The 21058-nt window shown below is 36.2% G+C and overlaps 1 long non-coding RNA gene across 3 annotated transcripts; it reads left to right on the top strand.

Annotated features, from left to right (window-relative positions):
• Positions 1 to 100: 100 nt before the first annotated feature.
• Positions 101 to 1286, top strand: LOC142540970 (uncharacterized). Of its 3 annotated transcripts, none has more exons than XR_012819193.1 (3): positions 101 to 677; positions 758 to 1000; positions 1071 to 1286. It is a non-coding gene; the product is annotated as an uncharacterized LOC142540970 (long non-coding RNA). The 3 variants fall into 3 exon arrangements; XR_012819194.1 differs by having other exon boundaries at positions 112 to 1000; positions 1071 to 1174; positions 1246 to 1286; XR_012819192.1 differs by having other exon boundaries at positions 101 to 1000.
• The last annotated feature ends 19772 nt before the right edge of the window (positions 1287 to 21058 follow it).

The following is a 21058-nucleotide window of genomic DNA, read 5'->3' as shown; positions in this document are numbered from 1 at the left end:
CCCGAAAAAATCAGGGATCCCCATCCCCGTTTCGGGCTTTCCCCGCGGGGCCCCAAACCTGTGGGAAAATTTGCCATCCCTACTCACTCCGTTGTTAGTTGAGCTTGTTCATCCTGTTACTAAATCTCCAGGCAATAGCATAAATTCCGATCTCTTTCCCTGATTGTTCAAAATATTGACCTGATATTATTCTCGACAGCTATGTTGTTGATCTCTAAGATCTATATATATATAACTATAAAAGGACGATATATGGGAGTTATTTTTTTGGAATGATTTGTTCTCGTGCTTCTCTAAAAATTGGAAAAACAGTTTGGAACATTCACATTAAATTTCATTAGGAAACATCATTCTAAACACACTCATCTAAAGTATTCCATGTCAAGCTTGGAAATACAACATCTATCAACTCAAACATTCAGGGTACACATGACTATAAGATTTTAATTTTTGAACATATTTGTAGAATTCATTGCTGATCTACAGTTGGAAACATAAAGGCCTTTTTCACTTGTTTCTTCAATACTCATATCAGTTTAAAATATGAGCTCTGATAACACAATGATGCCTGTTCGTAAACGTTGAGCTTCCATTGTGGACCTGGGGTATCGCTAACTTATACCACTTCAACATCCTAAATATCCCAAACGAACCGCAAGCTAACAGTCAGCTCACTGGTAGTGCTGCAAGAAATCAATTAATAAGATTATTTTGTGAACTCAGAGGGCAGTTGGTTTCCTTCATTTTCATCGAACAGATCTGAGAAGGATAAGCGTTCTCCCTATGCCCCAGAGAAGGGGTACCGCTATGATGGGATACAGTCTCGAGAAATGTTGGAGAAAAGTTGGAAAACAGGCATATCTTTGTGCTAAAGTAGCTTCACTTTATCAAGATTTCTTTTGCTATGGTTGTTAATTCTTTACTTTCCTTCTGCATTAGGGACACAAGGTTTGCAGATACTATTTGTCAGATGTGACAATGAGCCAGTGCCATGGACAAGGTTTGAACTTGGTTATTATTTTGGTTTTATTTAAGAGGATTTGCTTAAATGTTTTCATTGTCATGTTTAGTGATGAGCATGGGGATCGACCAAGACAGTTGCCAAACATTTCCGAGCTTAAACATGCAATCGATGTTGTTGAAAGTGTGGAAAGTCCCCTCGTGGGATTATGATGTGAATGGAACTACTATCTTGCTTTGCTTCTTCTATGCAATACTGATCTTCACAAATTTCCTATCCAGCAGTACATCTACCATCTGAGCAAAGCATCTTGACAAATGACAAGTATCTCTCTGCTATTTGTTTCTTGGGTTTGTATGAATAAAATTGACACTGAATGGCTGCTGATACAAATGAATCTGAAATTTATTTGTATAAAGCATTGAACAAGTCATTCAGTCAGTTTTTCATAAAACTTTCATTTTTGGACCTAAAACAATTGTACGGTCTCCTTTCTATATCTCTCATTCAATTCTATATCTTTATTTATCACTTATTATTTTGATTCCAGGAAGAAAAGAGTTGCTGGAAATGGAAAAACCCACCACCTCTCAGCTAAGAAAAAGTAGTGAATGTTAATCTGGAGGACCGAGAGAATGCCAGAAAGGTTACAAGGAAAGCACAGAACACTTTGATGAAAGAGAAACTTATAAAAGGTATAAAATCCTTCACTGATCTATACCTGCATCAACTACTTATTACTTGTTTTTAGCATTTTAAATTCTTAAGGATTATATTTTACCCTTCTCTGGCTATTATCATCTTCTTATAATAATTGTTTCTGCATTCTCTAGTTTGAGTGTTTCAAGAAACTTGTGCAGTCTTGCCCAAGCGTCCATCTTCTGAAAGTTTGATTTTTCAATGGTGGTGGTTTGTGTTGTGGATTACGCCGAAACAATGGCAATCATAATGATAATATAGTATCAAAATTGCGGAATAAAATAATCAACAAAGAACACAAAGATTTACGTGGTTCACCAAATATAGGTCACGTCCACGGAGCTACTGCAAATCTTTATTATCAGAAGAAAATTATAAATCTGTACAAAACACTTAATATCTCACAATCCCGACCTCCGAATATAACCGAGAAAATATTTTCTCTGACTCTCACAAGTAAACCTCACAACACTTGGCTTTCTCTTATTTAAGAAGTTTTGAAATTGCTTCGTTTTGTGATGATTTAAATTGTATAAAGGACGCATCTCTTTATAGATTCAAGTTATATTTATAGATGCAAGTTCTCATAAACAATTAAATGCATACATGCTTTTGCGGAAAAATAATTGAAAATTGTGTCACATTTTGATAAAGTTTTCAAACCAATTGTGTAACGTACCGTACTTTTACTATTCAAAATTTGCGGAAAAATTTAAAATTTTCTTAATTGAAACGTGAACATTCAAAATTCGATAAAAAAGATAAACTGTACGTCTCACAAGTTGTTGCAACAAAAAATTTGAAATTTAAAGTTTGACAAAAGTATTGAATGTTTTCATAAAACTTAAAACATGGCGGTCCTCGGGTCTAGCCTCCCGCTCAGTCCAAGCCTGCTCCTTGGTCCCCACCTCCAGCCTCCTCATAAACATCCTCACCTGCATCGATCAAATCTAGTGAGTCTAAAGGCTCATCGCGTATAAACTTGGAGTAACGAATAATACGTAATAAAACCACATGCAACTTTAAAATAGAACGTACATACTTGAAACTTGAACTTACACTAAACATGATCATACGTACATAACTTAGACGTGCCATAACGTGAAAACTTTCATAAACATACTTGCATACTTAAACATACATAAACATACATGAACTTCATTATTTTGCATAGAGGCATGTTTCAAAGCAAGTGACCAATAACATAAATCGCCTGATCAGACTAAACCACAGTACTGGGCTGACAGGGACGAACCCACTGCCACATACATGAGATCCCCGTTCATGCTTTAACGGGTGGATTGGTCCCTATTCATGCTTTAACGCTTTCCAATTCTGATTTAAACCCGTTCATGCTTTAACAGGGTGGGTTGATCCCCGTTCATGATTTAACGCTTTCCAACCCCATACATAAATTGGTCACAAGACATTTAGCATACCTCAAAAACTTAAAAATATTTTCTTGCACGTCAACATACTTACTTGGCGTTGAGGGATTCGTTGGATTTCATTTGGGGCCGCCGCTGCACATACTAACATGAATTTAAAAGCTTAACTTGCATAACTTAGACGTAGGTATTCGTACTTACGTTTCAGCTCAATCTTTTCCTTAGGACGTTCTAAATTCCCGTGACTCGACTTTGTTAAACATTGCACTAAACCATGACCTGAAATCCCAACCGACCCCTAAGAAAATTCCCAAAAGACTGGAGTACACGGACCCCGTGCACCCCTCCGAGTCTGGGTCCGTGTAGATACTGTGTCTGTATACTCGAAGAAAAGGAAGGGCACGGACCCCGTGTCAGGGTCCGTCTAAAGGTCCGTCTAGGCTAGGTAAAAAGATACTGAAAAGAAGTGAGGACACGGATCCCGTGCTAGGGTCCGTCTACGGGTACGGGTCCGTCTAGTCTCTGGAATTTGGCACCGCGAAGGAAACAAAGACACGCACCCCGTGCCCTAGTCCGTGAGGGGGTTCGTGTACCTACGGGAAGTGCAAACTCACGAAATTTCAATACACGCGATGCTTATCATTCTAGACTCGATTGTACGGACCATGAACCAACACCCCGAGACCCATCCTAGTATACCCTAACATTGAACTAACCTCGTACAAACACCCCAAAGCCACAATATCCACCCTACGACACAATACAACTCAAAACATGGAATTTGACACCAAATTGTTTCCTACGACTCCTAACGAGTTCAAGTGCCTATCGACACTCACCGGCATACCAAATACCAACCCAACGTCATACTAATCATACCTATACAGCAGCAACAATCACCATCGATCCCCAACGAAGCCTGCAACAGTAAAATCCCAAGAACACGTGAATAAACATATTTTTCTGAAAACGCAGTTTGAGCAGTTCCATGAAAAACACCATAACTCACTCAATTTTTATCCAAATATTTCGAGTTTACTGTCAAATCGAAGGTATCAAAAAGTTCTACAATTTTTGTGTTGAAAGTTTTCTAAAAAACGCGACCGAAAAATCGCAGTATTTAAAAAGACAGCAAAATCGAAAATTTTAGATCTAAAATGGTTTCAAAAGTGTTCTAATCATAATTGCTCAAACTTCTACGCATCACACATGTATTTTTACGTATAAATAACAACACAACGCATAATATAACGAGATCAATGCAGCAATAACAGAATATACGTGGCTTTTGATGATTTGAAATACCGTAACGACGATACCGAAGCGGGAACGGAGCGAGGCTTGATCCGGGACGATGGTGGCTCGATTTTTATTGCACAAAAATGACGAAAACTCGCTAGAAATTACAGAGGGAAGGGGCGGCTGCTGTATGAGGAAGAGCCCTAGGTTTTCTCTCTTTCAAAATAATAAAACTGAATTGGAATAGGGGTGTGTGTGTGTTGAACGGTTTCAGTGTGTGTAAAAGTGTGTAAAATGTGTGATTAGATAGATAATTAAGGAGAGTAAAATTTGCTTAATCAATAATTAACGAGGTAATTAAAATATTACTCTCCACTAACCTCTAATAAAATTCTTTACTTTAAATAAAATGCACAAGTTTTAAATCTTTAAAAGTTTAAAATTCATAAAATCATTAATTAAATAAATTAGACTTTAAAATGCTTAAACTTTAATTAAACCTTTTAAAATGTCCCATACCCAACTTAAAATAAAATGACACGTTTTAAAATTACCAAAAATCGTCTCCGGTCTCATCTCCTCGACCCCGCCTCGAGTAATCGCTTGAAATATGAAACTTGAAAAAACATTTTAACGTGCATCACATAAACATTAAAATAATGCGATTTAAATAAATCATGCATCACTAACATCACTTTAAACTTAAATAAAATATTTAACAATTTAAATAATGCATGAGTTATACGTGTACTGAATTTGGGGCACTACAAATTGGCCCACTTCACCTTACATTTCTCCCACTTGAAGACTTGATTTCAATTATGCCTTCACACCACCAATGCAGCAGCTCATGTCTGCTTTCTTATACTTGTAGTCTCATTGAAGTTGAACAAAACTTCAGTTTTCAATGGTTACTTACTTACTGTCTTGGTGAGCATATCAGTTGGATTTTTACTTCCAGGAATACTCTCAATCATCAAGATTTTATCTTCCAAAACTGTGTAATGGTATCGAACCTATATATGCTTTGTCCTAGTATGATAAACATGAATTTTTGCTAAATGAATAGTACTCTGACTGTCACGGTGTAATGTGTTACCTTCAAGCTTCTAACCCAATTCTTCCAAAAAGAATCTTAACCATATCATTTCCTTGCTAGCCTCTGTAACTGAAACGTACTCGACTTCAGTAGTCGAAAGCGCAATTATCTTTTGCAATTTAGATACCCAGCTTACTGTCGTACCACCTAATGTGAACACATACACAATCGTGCTTTTTCTGCCATCCATGTCACCTTCTATGTCGGCATCGTCACCTTCCATGTCGGCATCGACAAAACCTTGTAAGCCCAAATTTGATCTTCTGAAGCATAAAGATAAACTAGCAGTACCTTTCAAGTACCTCAGAATCTATGTTACATGGATATGGGTACGGATATCGTATTGAATGCGATAAGGATACGACGACACGTCAAATTTTGAAATATAAGATACGATACGGCTAGAATATGATAATCATTAAAATATATATAAATAATATATATTTATATTTATATAAATTTAGTATTGAAAAGTAAAAATTATAGATATTGACGTAATATTTCATTAATCATAATATTTTAAGTACAAAATATAAAACACAAAATCCATCTTAAGCAAGTAAAAAGAAATCAAACATCCATATCGGTTTCATCACCAACGCTGCCTTCATCAGTAAATAAGACTGACTCCAATTCAGGTTCATCAAGAGACAAATTGACAATTTCAAGGATAACAACACCCTCCATGTCCATGGAATCGAATGCATCTGCTCCAACATCCCACATCTTACTTTTTCCTTCATTATAATGTGGACTCCTCCTTGATAAAAGACGAAGATTGTAGTGAATATACACCAAATTTTCCGGTCTTTATGGTGTTATTTTGTTTCTCTTCAATGAGTGTATGAAATTGTAGGTGCTCCAATTTCTATCACAACAAGAAGAAGAAGAAGGCTGCCCAAGTAGCTTTAAAGCTAAACTTTGAAGAGTTGGTGTTCCATCATGTATAACCCACCACTTAGTTGGAGATATCAAACCTTGATCACGAATTGCATCATTATCAGAAAAATCATCAATGGTGGCTGAAAAAAAGGCAAACTCCTCGTTGACACTTCTTCGTTCTGATGAACAAGAATAGCATCGTTCAATGCACTTTTTCCTTTCCCTTGATACTTCGATGTCCCTATGAGTAGGAAGATGATTGGGAGATTATTGGAGCCACTCATTGCTGTAATATCTATATAAAAATATTGATAATTAAATATGAACTAATATGTATAATTTGCTAAAACCTAGTTAATTTTTTTAGAGTTTTACCTCGGATTCAAAGAATGCGCCAAACAATGTAGAGGTGTATTGCTTTTATTCATTCGCTGCACCAGAATATCATGAACAATCTCATAAAACTTTGAATCTCCACTGTGAGGCCTTTTCGAGATAGCAACCCTAATCTTCTCTATCATTTCATCCCACCACTCATATACTAAATGAAGACAAGGTTGATCAGTGTCTGCTCTCCTTAGCATCTCATAAATTGGACTTTTGAAAGAAAGTATCTAATCAATGTTTTCCCAGAATTGATCATCCAATATCTTGTACTTCACTGCTCTAGCCTTCAGTACATCATCCTCCTTGTACAGATCCCATCTTTCACTAATCACCATGTTTTCAAGGCATTTCTTGATTTGCCTGATCCTTTTAAGCATAATGATCGTGGAATCAAATCAATTCTCGGCAAGTGAGAGCATCTTCAAGTTCGAGTTATCGTTGAACATCGATAATCTCATATTGTGATTCATTATAAGATTCTTGATCATCGAAGCATTATCTGATACTTCTGCTATCCACCTGCACTCTTCAAAGCCTTCTTTGTTTTGTACGAGTCAATCGGTGCGCAAATATTCTTCAAATAAAGATTCAAAGTGTGTACAACACAAGGTGTCCAAAATATGCGTGGGTACTTTTCCTCAACAAGTAACCCAGCGGCTTTGCATACGTGAGCATTATCTGTGACCACTTGGACAACATTCCGATGTCCCACTTCGTTTATGGCATCAGTGAGCAACTTAGAGATGAAACCTTTATCCTTGTACTCACCTTCACAATTTATTGCTTTTAGAAACATAGGACCACTTTCACACACTGCCATGATATTAATAAGTGGTCTTTTTTGTACATCTGACCACCCATCACTACAAATACTAACACCTTTTTGTTTCCAAGCAGCTTTTGTTGGCTGCAACAACTTTTCAATATGAGCTTTTTCTCTTTGAAGAAGTGTAGTTCTCAATAAATTGTATCCGGGTGGAAGATAACTTGGAATCGTTCGTTGAGTATCCATACTGAAAGCACGGATATAATGAGGATTTCTAGCAATATCGAAAGATAATCCCCCTGTGTAAAACAACCTCGCAATTTCAGAGTGCAGCTCATCTCTCATATTCAAGTTAAAAACTTTTTCAAGAGGGCCAAGTGTTCCTTTCCTCTTCTTTGTTGGATCGTCACTTTTCAAACAGAAAGGACCACTGCATGAGGATTTCGAAGCTTTGTTTGATGATGCAGATGACGAAGGCAATTATATTTCTTTCGGTTTAGCATTTTTCATTCTCGATTCTGCGTCATCCAGAAGTTGTTGCATATGTTTTATTTGATCTATTGAAACAGCCACACAACCAACAATTCCTTATCCTTTGAGTTTTAATAGGTGTACTTTCACCCTCGAGTACGATCCTTTGCACACTTTAGTACATATGTTACACGACCAAGTAACATTTCCTCCACCAGCTCCCTTTTCGATCTTCGTTACAAATTTCCACAAAGGAGAATAATCATTTACATTCTCTTTTATACTTTCCTTTTGAAAAATTTCCATTGCTAATAGGCTGTTTGAAGTTATGACGAGCAAGAAACATAAAGTCAGCCATGGTCCGTGGAATACACTGTATCATCCAAATTGACCAAACTTTAATTTACGACAAATAGTTCAAAATTATTACTTCTCAGACGATTAAACGATAAGAATTCGATTAAATTTTTATTTACATCACAAAAGTCAAAAACTTTGGATAATTCTTTTTTAAATTTATTTTGTTTGTTAGAAATCTTTACAGAACTTAAATACTTAATTAAACAGTTCTTAGATTAGTTAATCCAACTGAACGAAGCAAACACTTCTAAGCTTCGTTCTTACAAATAATGTTATAACATTAAACTCTTTTGTGATGCATGAAAATTATTTTTCAATAGTAAAACAAGAGATAGAAAACTCACCGTATAGCCAAGAGATTTTTTTTAAAAAAATTTAAAGTTAATTTATTTATGGTAAGAGAGATGCAAAAAAGATTACTATCCTCTTGGCTGCAGGCGGCAATGACAGTTGCAGGCGGCGGCATAAAGAGAGAAGAAGGACGACACGATTGAATTGAGAGCCGCTTGAGCAGAAATAGAATGAAAGAGACAGACAAATGTATTTAGGGCTTTAAAAGCCCAGCCCTATTTATTTTAAATTATTTTCCTTTTAGTCCTTAGAAATTTTAATTTTTTTCAATTAACCCCTAAAACTTTTAAATATTTGCAATTTTGCCCAAACGTATCCGAAAAACGTATCCACGTCGTATCCATGGCATGTCCTCGCCGTGTCCAAAATGTATCCGGCTGGTCAATCCTAAAAAAAGTCAACGATACGGATTTTGCCGTATACGCGTATCTGCGTGCCTTATCCATATCCGATACTCCAAAAAAAATTAAGGTATCCGTGCTACATAGCTCAGAATCCATTTAACTTCTTCCTGTTATTGTTTTCCTAGATTACTCGTAAATCTGCCTCACAACTCCCACTGCATAGGTTATGTCTGGTCTAGTACACACCATTGCATACATGAGGTTTTCGACAGCAGAAGCATAAGGAACTCTGTTCATATAAGTCTGCTTCTGCTCCGTCGATGGTGATTGTGCTTTGATTAGTTTAAAATGACTAGCCAGAGGAGTACTACATAGTTTCAGCTTCATCCATGTTAAATCTGCTACACGTACTCTTCTTGAGATAACTTCAAGATTTCATTCACCCGATCTCTAAAGATCCTCATTCCAAGGCTTTGTTCTGCAGTACCCAAATCCTTCATAGAAAATTCTTTTCGGTAACTCTTTCTTGAGTTTATCAATCTCCTCCAGACAAGCTCCAGCTATCAACATGTCATCTACATATAGTAGTAGAATGATATAAGAACTATCAAACTTTTTCACATAACAACAGTGATCAGCCTAACACCTCAAGAAACCATTATTGCTCATGAATATATCAAACCTCTTGTACCACTATTTTGGAGCTTGTTTGAGACCGTGCAAGCTTTTCTTAAGTTTGCACACCATTTTCTCTTTTTCCCGTACTTCAAAGCCCTGTAGCTGCCTCATATAAATTTCTTCATCTAGGTCACATGAAGAAACACTGTCTTTACATCTAACTGCTCCAAATATAAATCTTCTTTTGCCACTAATCCAAGTACATTCCTGATAGATGTTAACTTAACCACTGGAGAGAAAATCTCAGTGTAATCAATGTCTTCCTTTTGTTAAAAACCTTTTACAACAAGTCTTACCTTGAACCTCTTGCTACCATCATGTTCTTCTTTTAACCGGTACACCCACTTGTTATGTAATGCTTTTTTGCATTGCGGAAGTTTGTAAACTCACATGTCTGATTGGATGCAGTGAATCCATCTCATCTTCCATGGCTACCTCCCATTTGTTGAATCATCATTTTGCATTGTTTCTTCATAGGTCTCTGGTTCACCTTTATCTGTCAGCAAAATATAGTGAAGTGCAGGGGAATATCTCTCAGGTGGTCTAATTGTTCTCTCTATCAGGTGGTCTAATTGTTCTCTCTCTCAGATGGTCTAATTGTTCTCAAAGATCTTCTCAGTTCAATCACCAGAGTTTGAGGGTCATCATCTTGTGCAGTTGCTTCTTCATCTTCTTGGTCACTACTTTTTGATTCATCATAATAATATCTGTCAGTGGTACTTCATCAGTCTTCTTGACTTCAGAACATTCATCTCCAGCTCCAATATTTGACTTGTCCTTGTACAATACTTGTGCATTGAAGATTACATCTCTGCTCCGAATGATCTTCCTATTTTGATCATCTAAAAAACAATAACCAAACTCATTATCACCATAACCAATAAAGAAACACTTCTTTGATTTCGAATCAAGATTTGTTCTGCTAGCAGAGTCAATATGAACATAGGATAAACATCCAAACACTTTCAAAAAAGAAAGGTTTACTTCTTTGCCGCTCCATACCTCTTCGGGTATTCTGCAGTCAAGTGGTACCGAAGGTCCTATGTGGATAAGATATGCTGTAGTGTTAGCACCATCAGCCCAGAATGATTTCGATAATCTAGAATGTAGTCTCATGCTCCTAGCACGTTCGTTCAGGGTCATGTCCATCTTTTCATCAACACCATTTTGTTGAGGTGTATCAGGAATGATTTTCTTCTTCTTGATCCCGTTCTATGCACAATATTTCTTGAACTCATCATTTTCATATTCACCACCATTATCAGACCGTAAGCATTTCACCTTCAAGTATGTCTCATTCTCAACCATGACTTTCCAACTTTTAAAGGTCTTATAAATATCAGATATATTTTTATAAAAATAAACCCAAACTTTTCGGCTCGAATCGTCGATAAATGCGACATAGTATCTTGAGATTCCAAGGGATATCACAGGAGATGGTCCCCATACATCAGTATGAACCAGATCCAATTTTGCTGCTTTCGGTTCTCTACCGCCTTTTGAAAAACTCACATTTTTCTGCTTTCCAAAGATACAGCTTTCATATAGCTTCTGTTCAACGGTCTTTAATTCTGGTAACTTCTCATTTGATACAAGCATCTTCATTTTCTTCTCACTCATATGTCTGAACCTACAATGCCATAGACTTGAATTAGTTCTAGCATCCACAGCTGCTAATGTATCTATGCAACTTGAAGACATATAAAGTGTTTCAGTTTTCTTTCCTTGAGTAACAATCATGCCTCCTTTTAACTAGATTAACCTTCAGATATGCAGACTAGATTAACTTCAGATATTCAATGTTTAAAATCACTATATTAAGGAGTTTGATTGGTGTATTTTATGGATAACCCTCCTGTAATTTTTATTTACCTGACACCGGGTTAATTAGAAATATGCGATTAATTAATTTTCATTTGTAAAATTTGGAAATTTTTTATGTTTAATGATTATTGACCTATTAAAATGATAACTGTTTTTTAATATTCGAAATACCATATACATAGGTGTGGTAATGATAGTCAAACTATAAAGAAAAACAAAGGTTCGAAACATCGTTCAATTATATAAGACGTGTAAAATATTGGAGATTTTATAATTAATCCCAAAATTTGTTCTTCCGCTTTGTTTTTTGTGTATTCTTTTTGGTTGTTTGTTTTCTGTTCATTTTAACTAAGGCATACCCTTTTAATAAGCTTGTATATATAATAAGTAGGAGCGTAAACGAATCTAATCGAGCTGAATATCAGTAAAAATTTAATGTTCTAATTTGACTCGGATTAAGTATATTCGAGTTTATTGGCTCGAGTTCAGCTCGAAAGGGAGTTCGAGTTAGGCTCGAAATCTTAGAATATATTCATGAGCTATTCGAACTATTGTTCGGATAAAAAGTTCGAGAATAAAAATTTGAAAGCTCAAAACGTAGGAAATCTCAAAATGTAAATATATTTAATATATAATTAATAAAATATTAATGTTCACGAGCGGCCTGCGAATTATCAAACAAAATAATATGAGTTCGAGTTCAACTCGAAAAAAGTGCGAAAATGTTCAACTTCGGCTTGAGTTCAATAAATTTGAATACTAATAAAATATTTATTGAAACGGTTCAAAAAATTTGCGAACCAACTCGATTCGTTTTAATCCTAGTTATAAGACCAAATTCATTGTATTTCACTAATCTACATATAAGGAAAACCATCCAATGTACGATACTTCAAAAATAATCTCGAGGAAGTGTATAATACATATATTTTCGAATGTAAATATTACTTAGTTAACATTTCTTCCAAATGTTTGAGTTTATCAGATTCGTATGTACAACAGTTTTATAATTTTTTTAATTATGACGTGAGAACCTGCCTTCCAATGCGCATGTACAACAGTTTTATAATTTTTTAATTATGACGTGAGGACCTGCCTTACAATGCGCATTGGATAAACCATTAAATTAATAGAATAACCTGCAAATCATGTTAATCAGGTGGCTCGTCCAAAAAAGTGTTGATAGAGATAATCAAACTTTTTATTATTGATCGAACTTTCATCTACTTCAACTCAGACTCCACTTTTGGCATCATATTTGGATGGCCCATATATGAGATTATGCATTTGAATCGGTCGTCTTAAGGTCCATACTTAAGTGGACCCCAAATTTTTTTTTAATATGTATTACTATTATATTTTATTCAATTAGATTCAAATAAATGACAAAAAAAATTATTTACTCTATTAAATGATTTCAATAATTTTTAAGACAAAAGAGTTTAATTTTCTTAATCTTATATTTACATCTAGCTATATTATGAGTGTTCATTGTTTATTGTCTTCTTCAAGGGTAAAAAGCCTAGTCTTAAGCATCTGCACGTTTGGGAATTTTCATCTGAGGCAAGGCCTTATAGGTCTAATGAAAAGAAACTGGAGTCAAGGACGGTCAGCTCCTATTTTATTGGATACTCTGAAAGATCCAAGGGTACAAGTTTTATGATCCCACAAATAAGTTGATTTTTGAGTCAGAAAATGCCTGGTTCTTAAAGGATGTTGAGTTTGCAGGGGGAGATAAAGTAAGGTATAGTTTCTTTGGAGATGAATATGTAAATTGTAACGCCCCGAAAATTTAAAGGTTCACGCAAACCACAGTGCATGCAATTATTAAATTCTCTTGTATTTTAATTAAATGATTTAATTGCATTAATTAATTATGTGGTGCATTTTTACATGTTTAAAATATATTTTTCTACATGGTTGCATTAAAATTTATTTTTAAAAGGTTATTCAAGTTGCGATCGATGAACGAAGACCGATGGCTAAAAAATGGAAAATAATTTTATTAAATAAATGTTTTTAATTATTTAAAATATGGGTGATGCTTTTTTATTAATTTTGAAAATATGGGGTTTTGAGGTGATTTTATATGCCGGGACGTAATTTTTATTGGTGTTGGATTTTTAACAAAAATGCGAGCGTTTTGGCAACCCGGCTAATAAATTCACAAACTTAGTTAAATTAAATTATTTTTAATATTTTAATTAAGTACTAATGGGCCTAATTAACCTCTTAGTGGGCCAAGGCTTGATTAGTGTTTAATTAAACTATATATTATACAATTAAACCCCATAACCCACCCCCTAATCCCTAAAGCACACGTCCCACTTCCCCCAACAAATCAAACTCTCCCTTGCAAAGTTTTACACGGCACACACCAGATTTTTGGAAGAGAAAGTTTTCGAAAAGCTTGAAGAGAAATCAAGTGTAGGCCCTCGTCGTCGTCGTTCTTCGTCGTCAACGGTTTTTCGTGCGTTTAAAACGCAAAGGCATGCCATACATCTCCTTTTCTCATCCATCATATCATATTATTGTTTGAATTATTGTATGCATGAAGAACATGAAATATTTCTCATAATTTTCGGATTATTGCATGTATACATGAGGAAACTTGATTTTTGAATCCAATAATTTGTTTATTGTTCGGTTAAGGGGCTGCCATGATATAATTAAGATCAAGAGAGGTCCACTCCTGTTTTAGATCCACACACTCACGCCTAAACCACAGAATCGAAGGTTATAAACTTGCTGGAAACAGTTTGCTGTCATGGGGCTTAGAGGATCGGGTTTCATGGATTAGGGGGATGGCTGGCCTTGGCTTGACTTCAGGGCTGGCTAGGGTCATGTTAGGAGTCAGGGAAGAGTCCTATCCATGCTAGGACTCGTGGCCAAGGGCTGGGGAGGAGTCCTAGCAAGCTAGGACTCCACCCGTGAGTTTTAGGGGGAAGCATGCGCAGGGTTGCAGGTTTGTGCAGGGAGGAGATGGCTCGGCCTGGGGTCCTTGAGCTGGGCTAGGTCGAGTCATAAGGGTCCTAGGGAGAGCCTAGATGGGGTGGTGCAAGGTCTGATATGGTTTGGTTCAGGGAAAGGCATGAGCGAAACCTGTAAACATGAGAGGGGCACGAGTCGCGCGCTGCTGCCTTCTGATCCAGGTGGCTCACGCGAGAGTTCCAGGGGCTGGGTTGGTCTGGTCTTGGTGTAGGCGTGGTCTAGGGAAGGTTAGGGACGTGTGGGCTCGGTGGTGGCTCGGCTGGGAGAGTCCTAGTTGGGTTAGGAGTCCTAGACATACAAGGAAGCACACACACAACACAGCAGAATATTGGGTTGAGTTTCAAGCAAGTTTTGGTCGGGCTAGGGCTTGTTTTACGGGCTGGGCTTGCATAGTAGGGTCCCTAGATGGGTTGGCTAGGTTTTGGTTCAAGGTGGCTTGGGCGTGGCTCGGGTAAATTAGGAGATGGCTCGGTGTGTTCGTCGAAGGGTCAAAAACGAGACTAATTAAGCCAAAATTGATTCCATGGGTCCACGGGGATGGCTCATGACATGGAATGGTAGAATAAATAATGAAAAGGCTATGTTAAAAATTTGGGATCAAAATAACGAGTTTTGGATTTATTCGGGATTTAATCGCCACATGAAACGCTAATTAAATAACTAATTGAAACACCTAGTTTTATGCCTTATAAAATTATGAAAAATTAGGGTTAAGCTTAAATAATTATTATGAGTCTAAGTTTTTAATTTGGGAATTTTATATTAAGGTTTGGTTTAATTCGGGATTAAAACGCATTAATACGTTATATTTAAAGATTAATTTAAAAGTCGTCGAATTAAGCTAAATAAAAATATGAGAAAATTCATGTAAGCTTAAATAATTATTTAGGACATGTTAGAGTCAATAAAATTAAGAAAATATCAAAAGCGTGAAATTTTACGTCTAGGGGTAAAACAGTCTTTTTACACCTAAAAATTAGTAAACGTCATGGCAGTGCCCTATTTGCTGTTTTATATGTTAATATGATTATGTAACATGTTTATGAATTTTTATATGTTGAAATATGATTTTTAAATGTCCATGGATTATTAAGGGTTAAATTGATCATTTAAAAGATATGTTGCATGCTTGGTTTCAAAATAAAAATGATATTATATGCATATTTTTATAAATATGATTGAATATGATTGGAGATGTCGTGAGGGGAGAAGGCCCCAGAGGGAGCCCATTTGTGGGAAAAGGCCCCAGAGGGAGCCCCGACGATCGTATTTCTAATGCCATGATATTTTAATACGTAGGCTAGGGCCCAGTTGACCGGTGAGAGTATTGATGGTGTCCCCCGCCGCCCAGTACTGTGGTTTCTTTAGATGGATCCATCGCCCAATACGATCAAGAATACGAGTCACAATCACGATCTGAATTCAACAAACACGAACATGAACATGAATATGAATATGAATATGGACATGAATATGGATATGAATATGAATATGTTTATGTGATATGTTTATGTTTATATGAAAACGTTTTTATGAAAATGTTTTTATGCATCATGAAAATGTTTACGAAAATGTTTAAGTTTATGCATCTTCATGAAAACGATATTTTATGTACAAATATTTTTCACCGTTATATGTTGACTGTATTACGTATTACTCGTTATAAAGATTATGGTGTGTTGAGTCTTTAGACTCACTAGGTGTGATGGATGCAGGTGGTATTGAGGGAGGACTTGATGAGTGATTTGACTGGACTGAAGGCGCACACAACCCGAGGAACAGCGCTTCTACTTTTTTCCGCATTATGACTTTTGACTCATGCTTTATGATTAAAGATTTTTAAGTTTATTTATTTATGCTTTTGAGAGATTTTTGAGAGGTTTAGTATGGGCTATTCTTTTCAAATTATTGCTTTTTAGGTTTGGTAAAATGTTTGACGATTTTCTGCATTAAAATATTTTCCTTTGGATTTTTAAATGGAAGTTGGATGTTTATTTTTGAAATGATGTCAAAAATATTTTATGGTTCGCCCGAATACTACGTGAGGTTTTAAAAAAAAAATCTAGTACATTTTAAAAAAACGAATAAGCAGACGTTTCATAAATATTCCCATATGTATCTTGGACATTAATCAGACCATATTCCTCACTTTCACCAAGACATAATACAGGAAGACAATATTAGAGATCCTCCCATTCAAGATGAACAAACTCAAGCACTTCCAGAACCTATGCTGAAACGTCTGCTACTCGTTTTCTTAAAACGTGCTAGAAATTTTTTTTCTCCTTAATCTCTATAATTCAAAATATACATATATATAAATACTTTAAAATAGCTTTACACCATTTTTAAAATAAAACAACCATTTAAAAATCCAAATAAAATAGTTTAAAGCATTAAATCGTCAAACGTTTTACTATCAAAAAAAATTATTTGAAAAGTATAGCTCATCTATAACCTCTCAAAAACCACTCATAAATAAGTCGTAGTAAAAATATCTTTAACATAACTCAAAATCATAAATCATAAACTAGTGCGGAAAACTAGCGTCGGTCCTCGGGTTATGTGCACCGATACTCTAGTAAAGTCACCCCTCAAGACCTCCAATATCATAATTATTAATATCACCTGCATCAATCACACCTAGTGAGTCTAAAGACTCAACACATCATATTCTTGATAACGAATAATACGTATAAAACCACAGGCAACAGTGAAAAATATTCATACTTAAAATAACATTTTCATGATAAGGCATAAACTTTAAACATAAATATTTTCATAACAACATATTCATATTCACATTAACATATTCATATTCGTATCAACATATTCATATTCATGTCAACATATTCATATTCATATTCGTGTTTGTTGAATTCAGATCGTGATTGTGACTCGTATTCTTAATCATATTGGGCGATGGATCCATCTACATAAAACCACAGTACTGGGCGGCGGAGACATCAGCAACACTCTCACCGGTCAACTGATTCCATGGCCAACATATCAACATATCAACGTATTCGTATTCGTATCAATGGAAACACGATCGTCGGGCTCCCACTGGGACCATAACCCTCATGATATTTCCAACATATCATCGTATTAGTCACAATCCTTTCACGTCCTTCAACATTTCGTATTTCCATCACTTAATAAAAACATGCATATTATATCATTTTTCTTTAAAACCAAGCATGCAACATATCTTTTAAATGTCAAGATTAAATTGTAAAAATCCATAAACATTTAAAAATCATAATTTAACATATTAAAATCATAAACATCCATAAATAATCACGTATTGAGAAAGTACCACATCCTCCGAGAGATTATGGAAAGAGGAGAAGTGTCGATTGACAAAGTCGGCTCCGCAGATAATGTTGCTGATCCACTAACTAAGCCTTTACCTAGAACATTATTGGAGAAGCATCGCGAATCGATGGGTTTGAAGCACATGGGTAGTTGGCTCTAGTGCAAGTGGGAGATTGTTAGAGTAGTTGTCCGTCGAGCCAAGTGTTGGTCGAGTGTTCTCAATGAAACTCTATGTATAAACAATCTTTATTTTAATAATATTTGAAATTATTGTTTTGGCACATCTTTATCTGTATACCCATGCTAGTTGTATAGATAAAGTCCTTGAATATACAAATAGTAGAAAGAATATGAGATGCTCATATGATGAGTATCATGAAACTCATATTTGCAATAGTGTATATTCTAAATAGTTCCTAGTCGATTCAGCCGCCGCTAAGAAGGAGATAGGCCGCTCGAGTTTGAGACTAGTATCTGCGATGTGAGTACCATGTTTCATTGGTAGGGAACATTGTGATATCCGAACATGCAGATATGTGCTCCTTGTAGAGTGCACTGAACAACCCTCCATAAAGAACTTTCCAAGTGGTTCTCACTTATCGAGTGGAAACATCCTAGTTTATGGTTGTACACCATTAGTCCTTATGACCCGGGATAACATTGAGACTCTATGTGCTAGCATTATACTTTGACTTGTTTACCGACTCTCATGGGGTCATCAGGTGGCAAGGTTGGGTATTTTGTCGAAACATATAGGAGTCGATGCATTGTAGTCGGGGATTCACCGCTTACCTTCGGGTATGGATATCCTATGTGATCACATAAATATGTAGTATGAAATCTTTGATCAGAATATGGTGGTAATTATGAAAGGGATTTCATAGATTACACCATCGATGCAACTACAACATGACACATAGTATCGATTCTTTGACAGCTCTCGATATACCAATAGTTGTCGAATCGGTCGGGATATATGAGATGAAGAGACCATACTGTACGCTAACCATAATTGAATGGTTCTTGCAGGCACTATCATTTGATACCTAGGGAATCATGTAAGCGATGTTGCTAGGCGTTTAACATGATTGGTTGGGTACTATCAGACTTGAGTTCTGACGTTCTTATTATCAAGGAGTTGATAAATAAGAATGGAGCAACTGGAGTATGCTCATATAAGGACATATTTAGTCCCGAATCACATTGAGATGTGAACCCACGGCTAGTTGTATTATTGAACCATTGAGGGTCACACAAGTGCTAACTTTCTAGATCTCGTTGAGAAGTAAAATAGTTCAATGTGTTTAACGGCTTATAAAGGAGTTTATAAGCGCAAATAAAAATAGAAGTATGACTTCTATAAGGAGAATGTAACTTCTTAAATTAAAAGTTGACCAAACAAATAATGTATTTTAAATTGTGATTTTCATAAACATTATTATGGACTAAATTAAATTAATTCAAGTGTTGAATTAATTAAACACTAGTGGACCTAGTAGAGTCCAAATAATTAAATTAATTCAAGTGTTGAATTAATTAAACAATATTGGATCTTGTAGAGCCCAATAGGAAATAATTATTTAACTAGTGGGCTTGAGTAAAATCAAGTAAGGTTTAATTAGTTTCAAATATGTTTGAGACATTTGAATAAAAGTCCATGGGCCTTATAATTGTTACAAAGCCCAAATAGAATTGCATGCTTGGAAGGTGAAAGGTTGGATGATACTTTTTCAATATCCAAAGCATGTCATGCTTTTGGAATACACAACTTCTTTTCACACAATCAAGAAAGGCAATCATTCTCTCCTAAACCAAAGACTTGGCCGAAATTTTGAGTTGTTTTCTCCTTCAATTTTCTTTCTTCAATTGTTGAAGAAAGCTTAGTCTTCTCAATGAAAAATGCTCTAATTTTTCTAGTGCAAAATTAGAGTGGATTTAGCTTGTTAGTGGTGGATATAATTTTGAAGAAAGGAGTTCATTTTGAGCAAGGAGTGGTGTTGGAAGCTTGTAGATTGTCTACCTTCAAGAGCCAAGTTGTTTACAACTTGGTTGGAGCCAAAATATCAATCCTTATGATTGATAGGCAATTCTCTAAACACACTATGAATTTTATTTTGTGTTTTATTGTATTTGCTACACATCTCAGTGTTTAGGATGCTCGAATTCTTGTTGAAAAGCAATTTTTGAAACTTCCGTTGTGCAAGCGGGCACCTTAAACGATCCCCTTTCAATCTTAATATAAAATTTCCAAATTAAAAACATAGAATTTTAATAATTATTTGAGCTTAAATATAATTTTCCATAATTTTATAAAGCTTAAACTAGGTTTTCAATTAATTCTTTAACTATTGTTTCATGCGGCGATAAAATCCCGGATAAATCTAAAACTCATTATTTTGATCTCAAATTTTAAACATAGCATTTTTATTATTTATTCAACCATTCCAAGTCACGAGCCACACCCGTGGACCCATGGTTCCAATTTTAGACTTTTAAATTTCAGTTTTTGACACAAAACCGAACCACCCGAGCCATCTCCCAAAATACTCGAGCCACGCCCGAGCCACCTTGAGCCAAACCCGAGCCAACCCACCTAGGTACCCTACTGACCAAGCCCAGCCCAAAGAACCAAACCTGGCCCACTCAAAAACCTTCCTGAAACTTGACCCGATTGCATGCATGAGTATAAGTGTGTATCCTAGTTGCATTATGACTCCTAATTGAACTAGGACACTTCCTGCTGTTCAACCATCACAACAAGACTCATCGTAGGACCCTAAGACATGTCCCAAACCATAGCCAAGACCCTGGTCCAGCCCCCGAATGAAACCTTAAGGCCGAACACCTACAACACTTCCATGAGACCCACTTCTGTACAGCAAAGTGTTTCTGCTTCCAGCCTTATATCCAGCCAACCAGCTCATGAACCAACACACCAAGACTCATCCTACGATCCTTAGAGACTGCCTAAACCACTGACTCAAGCCCTGGACTGACTCAGGCCCCCAAAACCAAACTCACAACACAAGTGCAAGAAGTGGCAGAGAATCCTACTTGACATGGGGTCTATGTTTCTGTCGCTAGGACCTAGCCACCCAACCCAGACCCAAAACCAGCCCCTTGTGCACCTTCATAGGACCCTAAGAACCTAACCTAGCCCAGCCCCAGGTCCCTGACCGAGCCCCTTAACCCTCTGCACAACCTGCTACAACCTGCGCCTTTCTTGATACCTCTCTCGGGTGGGAGTCCTAGCAAGCTAGGACTCCTTACCCAAACCCTGACTCGAGTCCTAGCGTGGCT

This window comes from Primulina tabacum, chromosome 3, assembly GCF_025594145.1.
Source record: "Primulina tabacum isolate GXHZ01 chromosome 3, ASM2559414v2, whole genome shotgun sequence".
Lineage (NCBI taxonomy): Eukaryota > Viridiplantae > Streptophyta > Magnoliopsida > Lamiales > Gesneriaceae > Primulina > Primulina tabacum.
Note: the sequence above shows the minus strand (reverse complement) of the source record. Positions and strands in the feature narration are given on the sequence as shown.